Below are 7,730 nucleotides of genomic sequence, written 5' to 3' on the forward strand. Positions count from 1 at the left end.
TTAGTAAGAAACAGTCTTTTCTTATTTGAGGGTACAACCCTAATTATTAACACTGTGTAACTATTTTTGCCCATTGATTTTATAGCTCAAGTAATACTGTGTGTTAGATGCTCAGTCACCTCTGACTCTTTCTGACACCATGGACTGTAACCCGCCAGGCTCCTTTGTCCATGGGATTTGCCAGGCAAGAATACTGGAGTGGGTACTCATTCCCTTTTCCAGGGGATCTTCCCAACCCAGGAATCAAACCTGGGTCTCCTGTATTGCAGGCAGATTCTTTACCATCTGAGCCACCAAGGAAGCCCAACCCTCTGTCTTAAATTTTTGGGTAATCCCACAATAGGAAAAAAAATCAGATAAAATGAGGGATTTAAAAAACCAGACATTCATTGTTGTCTGCCTTTTTCTAATACCTCTCCCCTCTTTTTGATGGAGAGATTTCGTAGTCTCTAGGGAAAAATCAAACTTGAAGAAAATATTTTCTTTTGAAACAGCTCCACAATTTCCCACCCTTTTGTTGTGTTGATTTAAATATTCACCTAAAATAGGGGATATCGGGATACTAACTGCTGTATAATTAAGAAAGAATTCAGTCTTTGCAAGCCAAAATACTTGAGATTTCATGAATTATTTTGAATAAAACGGATCCTGATGTGAGAAAGTGAGTGAACAGTTTGGTGTCAGTTGTGCAGATGAGCATTTTAGAGGCTTTAGTTCTTTCATCATGTTTTACTGGTTAAATAAACAGTCATGGTCACGCACCAGACAGCTTACTTATTTAACCGTCACGTAACCCTGCCAGAAGATAGTGTCACACAGAGAGTGGGGCGTCTGGAATCTGGACTGGGCACCCGTGCTCTTAACCCGTTAATTATACTGTCTCATGTTTACTGATCTGTGCTTTATCTCCTTGCTGTCTTTGCAGATGGCATCTTCCTTTTCCTTTTTGAGCCCACATCTGCCCTGGTTCGGTACCTGTGACTTACGTGGTGTCATTTTACTCCTGGCTCCAGATACAGGGGCCAGTCATCTATTGCATGCTGTGTTCCCAATACCTAGAATAATGCCCAGCATTTTGCAGGCACATGGGGTCACAAAGAGTTGGAATGACTGAGTAACTAACACACACACACACATACAGGTGTTCGTTAAATAAAACGTAGGCATTCAAATATTTATGAAATAAAAAGGTCATGCCAGTTGTCAGTTTAGATAACTATAGTAGGGCAAATGTAAACTACTAAGGAACTTTTATGGGATTTATAAGGAGGGGGTACACACTTTTTCATTGAGATAATAAATGGTTAATCTTTAAGCAGGTAAGTGCTGAGATTTCTATTTGTCATTCATGAAGAGAGGTTCCTTCCAGAGGAAGGAAAAGATAGGAAGCTGTTGGGGAGGGAGCAAAATGGGTATTTGACAGTGTGATTGAGTTTCTATTATCCAGCTATTTCTGAAGCAAAGTTACCTGGGGACTCCTCAAGTATATGAACAAATAAGTACCATTTGTGCTAAATTCAAATTAAGTTGAATGTTCCTCGTATATAATACTGTGCCATATAGTGCTCAACCCTATAAATTCTTGCTATAGCCATGGAATATTAAAAAGCTTAGTCCAAGTTATTTCTTTTCACATGAACATTAAGTGCCAAAAATGGTGTTTGAACTTGAGCAATCTGAATTACTAGCAAGCAATCCTGAAGACTATATTTCCAACATGTTAAATTGGTGTAACTAAAGTTGAAACATACATCTAAATATTGATCGAGACGGACTGCATCAGAGAGTTGAGTATACTGATACTGGTAGTGCTTCCTAACTCTATAATATAAATATTTGAAATTATAATATATGATGAAATGCATGCCTAGTGGTTTGCACATACATGTAATTCACCATTATGAACATATACCTATATACATAGTTTAATTGTTTTTCTTTAGAAATATGTGTTAGTTGCTATTTATGACAGATGTACTGTACTCTCTCCTTTACAAACAATAGTTCATAATTGGAGTTGTCAACCTTGACCTGTGGTCCAACAAATCCAGCCAACGTCTTAATGCCTGTGAATTAACCCTTACTGGAACATAAGCACATTCATTTAGGCAATGTATGACAGCTCTCATGCTACAATGTCAGAAATGAGAGTGTGTGAGAGAATATGATTCACAAAGATGAAAATATTTATTCTCTGCCCAGGTTTTGAAAATTTACCAATCCCTGGTATGTACTGAATGGTGGTAGTGGTTTAATTGCTAAGTTGTGTCTGACTCTTTGCAACCCCATGGACTATAGCCCACCAGGCCTCTCTGTCTGAGGGATTTCCCAGATAAGAATACTGGAGTGGGTTGCCATGTCCTCCTCAAGAGGATCTTCCTGACCCAGTGATTGAACCTGGGCCTCCAACATTGAAGGTGGATTCTTTACTGACTGAGCCATCAGATCCATCCCATTTTATGAATGGGGTGGGGGGCATGGAACTTGCCCTGAAGTCAGCAAATTACTGTCAAATTTCATACCTGGAGTAAATTGCAGAGCTTGTTCTATAGCCCAGGTCGGCCTAAATCAGGCCCTCATCCCAAAACAAACGTAGTAATTAAAAGTTGTCTGTGCAGACTCAATTGCCACACAAATACAATGTCCCTGGCACAACGTCAGGAACTAGTACTTGGGTCTTTTAAAAATATAGACATTTTATCACTTAGCTCTGCTGTCCTGCTACATTATATATCAAGGTAACATGTTTCCTATATTTTTCTAATTGTAAGTCTTAGTGTTTTTTTTTCAACTTTCAGATTTAACTAAAATAACTACACATTTTTCCCCCTTCAGGAAAGCTCATGGGGCATTCTCATTGAAAGCTCAGTCACATATGAATCTTTGTTTCTAAACAGAGGAGGTGTCATCCCAGTGGTGTGCTTTGTTAAAAGGTAAGTCTAGCTGACCACAGAGATTACTGTGTAATCTGTTCCTGGCTGCCAGGAACTTCTGATGGGTCTTAGGTTGTTACAAGAGAATACCATAGACTGGTTGACTTATAGACATTTGTTTCCCTAACCTCTTGAGTCTGTGAGGTCCAAGATCAAAGTGCTGGGCAGATTCAGTATCTGATGAGGTCCCATTTTCTGGTAGAGCTAACCAGTTAGGACCTGCTGACTCTTTGCGACCACAGGGACTATAGACCACCAGGTTCCTCTGTCCATGGGATTCTCCAGGCAAGAATACTGGGGTGGGTTGCCATCTCCTTCTCCAGGGGATCTTCCTGACCCAGGGAATGAACCCAGGTGTCCCACACTGCAGGTGGCATCCTTACCATTTGAGCCACCAGGGAAACCCCTTGTACAATGAAGGGATATATATAAGGGTATATACATATTTAATACTTTGCAATAACCTACAGGGAAAGAATCTGAGAAAGGCTGTATTATGTGTATAAACTGAATCACTTTGCTGTATACCTGAAACTAATACAACACTGTAAATCAACCATGCTTCAATAAAAAAAAAAAAAACTTTTTAAAATTACCATCTGAAAAAAAATTCTTGTCGCTTAAGTTCTCTCTTCCCCATACTAAATAGGCATGCCTGGAAAATACACTAGTCTAAACAGTTTGTTTACATTGGGAGTGAGGTGACAGTCTTTAGTGTAGAAATTTTCAGTGTTTAAGGGATTCTTTTAAAACTCCCTTACTTGGCTTCATAAAGAAGGGAAATGTCTTCCTTACTTGCTCACCATATTCCAGGAACTCAAACCTTACCTCTCTAATCATTCTCTGTAGACTATGGGTGAGATGATTGGAGATGACAAAGCTGGTTCAGCAGCTTTTTAAGATGCTTCTTTGGTCTCAGCTTTGGGTCACAGTAACTAATTCTGGGATGATGGGCAATCCTAATTAGTGTTCTGTTAGAAAGTTTTCCTTGAGTTTTCATGAACTAACAAACTTCCATTTTTGTGTAAGCTACTTGATTTGGCATTCCTCCCCTTACAACTCAGACCTGTACAGTTTAGTTTCTATTCTCACATTTCCAGTCATTACAAAAAGAAATAGTAAAATATATACCAGCCTAGTGTTTTTTTTCTCTTTTTTAGAAATGATCCATTCACCTTTGGGGAAGAAGACCTAGAAAGTGATAATGAAACATCTGGGGAAAACTCCAAGGGCCAGGCAGACAGAAAAACACACCACCACCTGAAGCACAATTCTTGGAGCCCCATCCAGGAATATCATTTAAGTAAGTCGTCTTTTGACTTAGACTGGTCATCTGTTTCACATATGATAATATACATGTTTCAGTGCTATTCTCTCAAACCATCCCACCCTCGCCTTCTCCCACAGAGTCCAAAATTCTGTTCTTGTTCTTTACATCTGGGTCTCTTTTGCTGTCTCACATATAGGGTCATTGTTACCATCTTTCTAAATTCCATATATATGCATCAATATACTGTAATGATGTTTTCCTTTCTGACTTACTTCATGCTGTGTAATAGGCTCCAGTTTCATCCACCTCATTAGAACTGACTCAAATGTGTTCTTTTTAATAGCTGAGTAATATTCCATTTTGTATATTTACCATAACTTCCTTATCCATTCATCTGCTGATGGGCATCTAGGTTACTTCCATGTCCTGGCTATTATAAACAGTGCTGTGATGAACATTGGGTACATGTGTCTCTTTCAGTTCTGGTTTCCTTAGTGTGTATGCCCAGGAGTGGGATTGCTGGGTCGTATGGCAGTTCTATTTCCAGTTTTTTAAGGAATCTCCACACTGTTCTCCATAGCGGCTGTACTAGTTTGCATTCCCACCAACAGTGTAAGAGGGTTCCCTTTTCTCCACACCCTCTCCAGCATTTATTGTTTGTAGACTTTTTGATACCAGTCATTCTGACCAGCGTGAGATGGTACTTCATTGTGGTTTTCATTTGCATTTCCTGATAATGAGTGATGTTGAGCATCTTTTCATGTGTTTGTTAGCCATCTGTATCTCTTCTTCAGAGAAATGTCTGTTTAGTTCTTTGGCCCATTTTTAGATTGGGTCATTTATTTTTCTGGTATTGAGCTGCATAAGCTGCTTGTATATTTTTGAGATTAATTCTTTATCAGTTACTTCATTTGCTACTATTTTCTCCCATTCTGAAGGCTGTCTTTTCACCTTGCTTATAGTTTCATTCTTTGTGCAAAAGCTTTTAGTTTAATTAGGTCCCATTTGTTTATTTTTGCTTTTATTTACATTACTCTGGGAGGTGGGTCATAGTCTCCTGCTGTGATTTACGTCTGTGTTCTGTCTATGTTTTCCTCTAGGAGTTTTATATTTTCTGGTCTTACATTTAGATATTTAATCCATTTTGAGTTTATTTTTGTGTATGGTCTTAGAAAGTATTCTAGTTTCATTTTTTAATAAGTGGTTGACCAGTTTTCCCAGCACCACTTGTTAAAGAGATTGTCTTTTCTCCATTGTATATTTTTGCCTCCTTTGTCAAATATAAGGTGTCCATAGGTGTGTGGATTTATCTCTGGGCTTTCTATTCTGTTCCATTGATCTGTATTTCTGTCTTTGTGCCAGTACCATACTGTCTTGATGACTGTAGCTTTGTAGTGTAGTCTGAAGTCAGGCAGGTTGATTCCTCCAGTTCCATTCTTCTTTCTCAAGATTACTTTGGCTATTCAGTTTCTTTTTGTGTTTTCATACAAATTGTGAAATTATTTGTTCTAGTTCTCTGAAAAATACTGTAGGTAGCTTGATAGGGATTGCATTGAATCTATAAATTGCTTTGGGTAGTATACTCATTTTCACTATATTGATTCTTCCCATCCATGAACATGGTATATTTCTCCATCTATTTGTGTCATTTGATTTCTTTCATCAGTGTTTTATAGTTTTCTCTATATAGCTTTTTCATTTCTGTAGGTAAATTTATTCCAAAGTATTTTATTCTTTTTATTGTAATGGTGAATGGGATTGTTTCCTTAATTTTTCTGTCTTCTCATTGTTAGTGAATAGGAATGCAAAGGATTTCTGTGTATTAATTTTATATCCTGCAACTTTACTATATTCATTGATTAGCTCTAGTAATTTTCTGGTGGTGTCTTTAGGGTTTTCTATGTAGAGGATCATGTCATCTGCAAACAGTGGGAGTTTTACTTCTTCTTTTCCAATCTGGGTTCCTTTTATTTCTTTTTCTTCTCTGAATGCTGTGGCTAACACTTCCAAAACTATGTTGAATAGTAGTGGTGAGAGTGGGCACCCTTGTCTTGTTCCTGACTTTAGGGGAAATGCTTTCAATTTCTCACCATTGAGGATAATGTTTTCTGTGGGTTTACATATATGGCTTTTATTATGTTGAGGTATGTTCCTTGTATGCCTGCTTTATGGAGAGGTTTGTTTTTTTTTTTGTTATAAATAGGTGTTGAATTTTGTCAAAGGCTTTCTCTGCATCTATTGAGATAACCATATGGTTTTTATCTTTCAATTTGTTAATATGGTGTATTACATTGATTGATTTGTGAAATATTGAAGAATCCTTGCATCCCTGGGATAAAGCCCCTTGGTCATGATGTATGATCTTCTTAATATGTTTCTGTATTCTGTTTGCTAGAATTTTGTTGAGGATTTTTTAAAATCTATATTCATCAGTGTTATTGGACTGTAGTGTGTGTGTGTGTGTGTGTGTGTGTGTGTAGCATCTTTGTCTGGTTTTGGTATAGGGTGATGGTGGTCTCCATAGGATGAGTTTGGCAGTTTACCTTCTTCTGCAATTTTCTGTAAGATTTTGAGTAAGATAGGTGTCAGCTCTTCTCTAAATTTTTGGTAGAATTCACCTGTGAAGCCATCTGGTCCTGGGCTTTTGTTTGTTGGAAGGTTTTTTATTACAGTTTCAATTTCTGTGCTTGTGATGGGTTTGTTAAGATTTTCTGTTTCTTCCTGGTTCAGTTTTGGAAGGTTATACTTTTCTAAGAATTCACCCACTTCTTCCAAGTTGTCCATTTTATTGGCATATAGTTGCTGATAGTAGTCTCTTATGATCCTTTGCATTTCTGTGTTGCCTGTTGTGATTTCTTCTTTTTCATTTCTAATTTTGTTGATTTGAGTCTTCTCCCTTTTTTTCTTGATTGAGTCTGGCTAATGGTTTGTCTATTTTACTTATCTTCTCAAAGATCCAGCTTTTAGTTTTGTTGTTTGCTATAATCTCCTTTGTTTCATTTTTTCATTTATTTCTGCTCTGATTTTTATGATTTCTTTCCTTTTACTAACTTTGGGGTTCTTCATTTCTTCTTTTTTCTTTTTTTTTTTTTTTAGGTATAAAGTTAGGTTATTTATTTGATTTTTCTCTTGCTTCTTGAGGTAAGCTTGTATTGCTATGAACCTTCCTCTTAGCATGGCTTTGGGCAGCCTGTCTTTTAATGCTCAGGGCTGTGTTCCTGCTTTGCTGTAGAATTAATGTGGTATACCTTTCACTGGAACTTGTTGGCTCTTGGGTGGAGCTTGGTTTCAGTGTAGGTATGGAGACTTTTGGGTGAGCTCTTGTCTATTACCTAGACAGCATATTAAAAAGCATATATATTACTTTGTTAACAAAGGTCCATCTAGTCAAGGCTATGGTTTTTCCAGTAGTCAGGTATGGATGTGAGAGTTGGGCTGTAAAGAAAGCTGAGCACTGAAGAATTGATGCTTTTGAACTGTGGTGTTGGAGAAGACTCTTGAGAGTCCCTTGGACTGCAGGGAGATCC

This window comes from Dama dama, chromosome 1 (assembly GCF_033118175.1).
Source record: "Dama dama isolate Ldn47 chromosome 1, ASM3311817v1, whole genome shotgun sequence".
NCBI classification, from domain to species: Eukaryota; Metazoa; Chordata; class Mammalia; order Artiodactyla; family Cervidae; genus Dama; species Dama dama.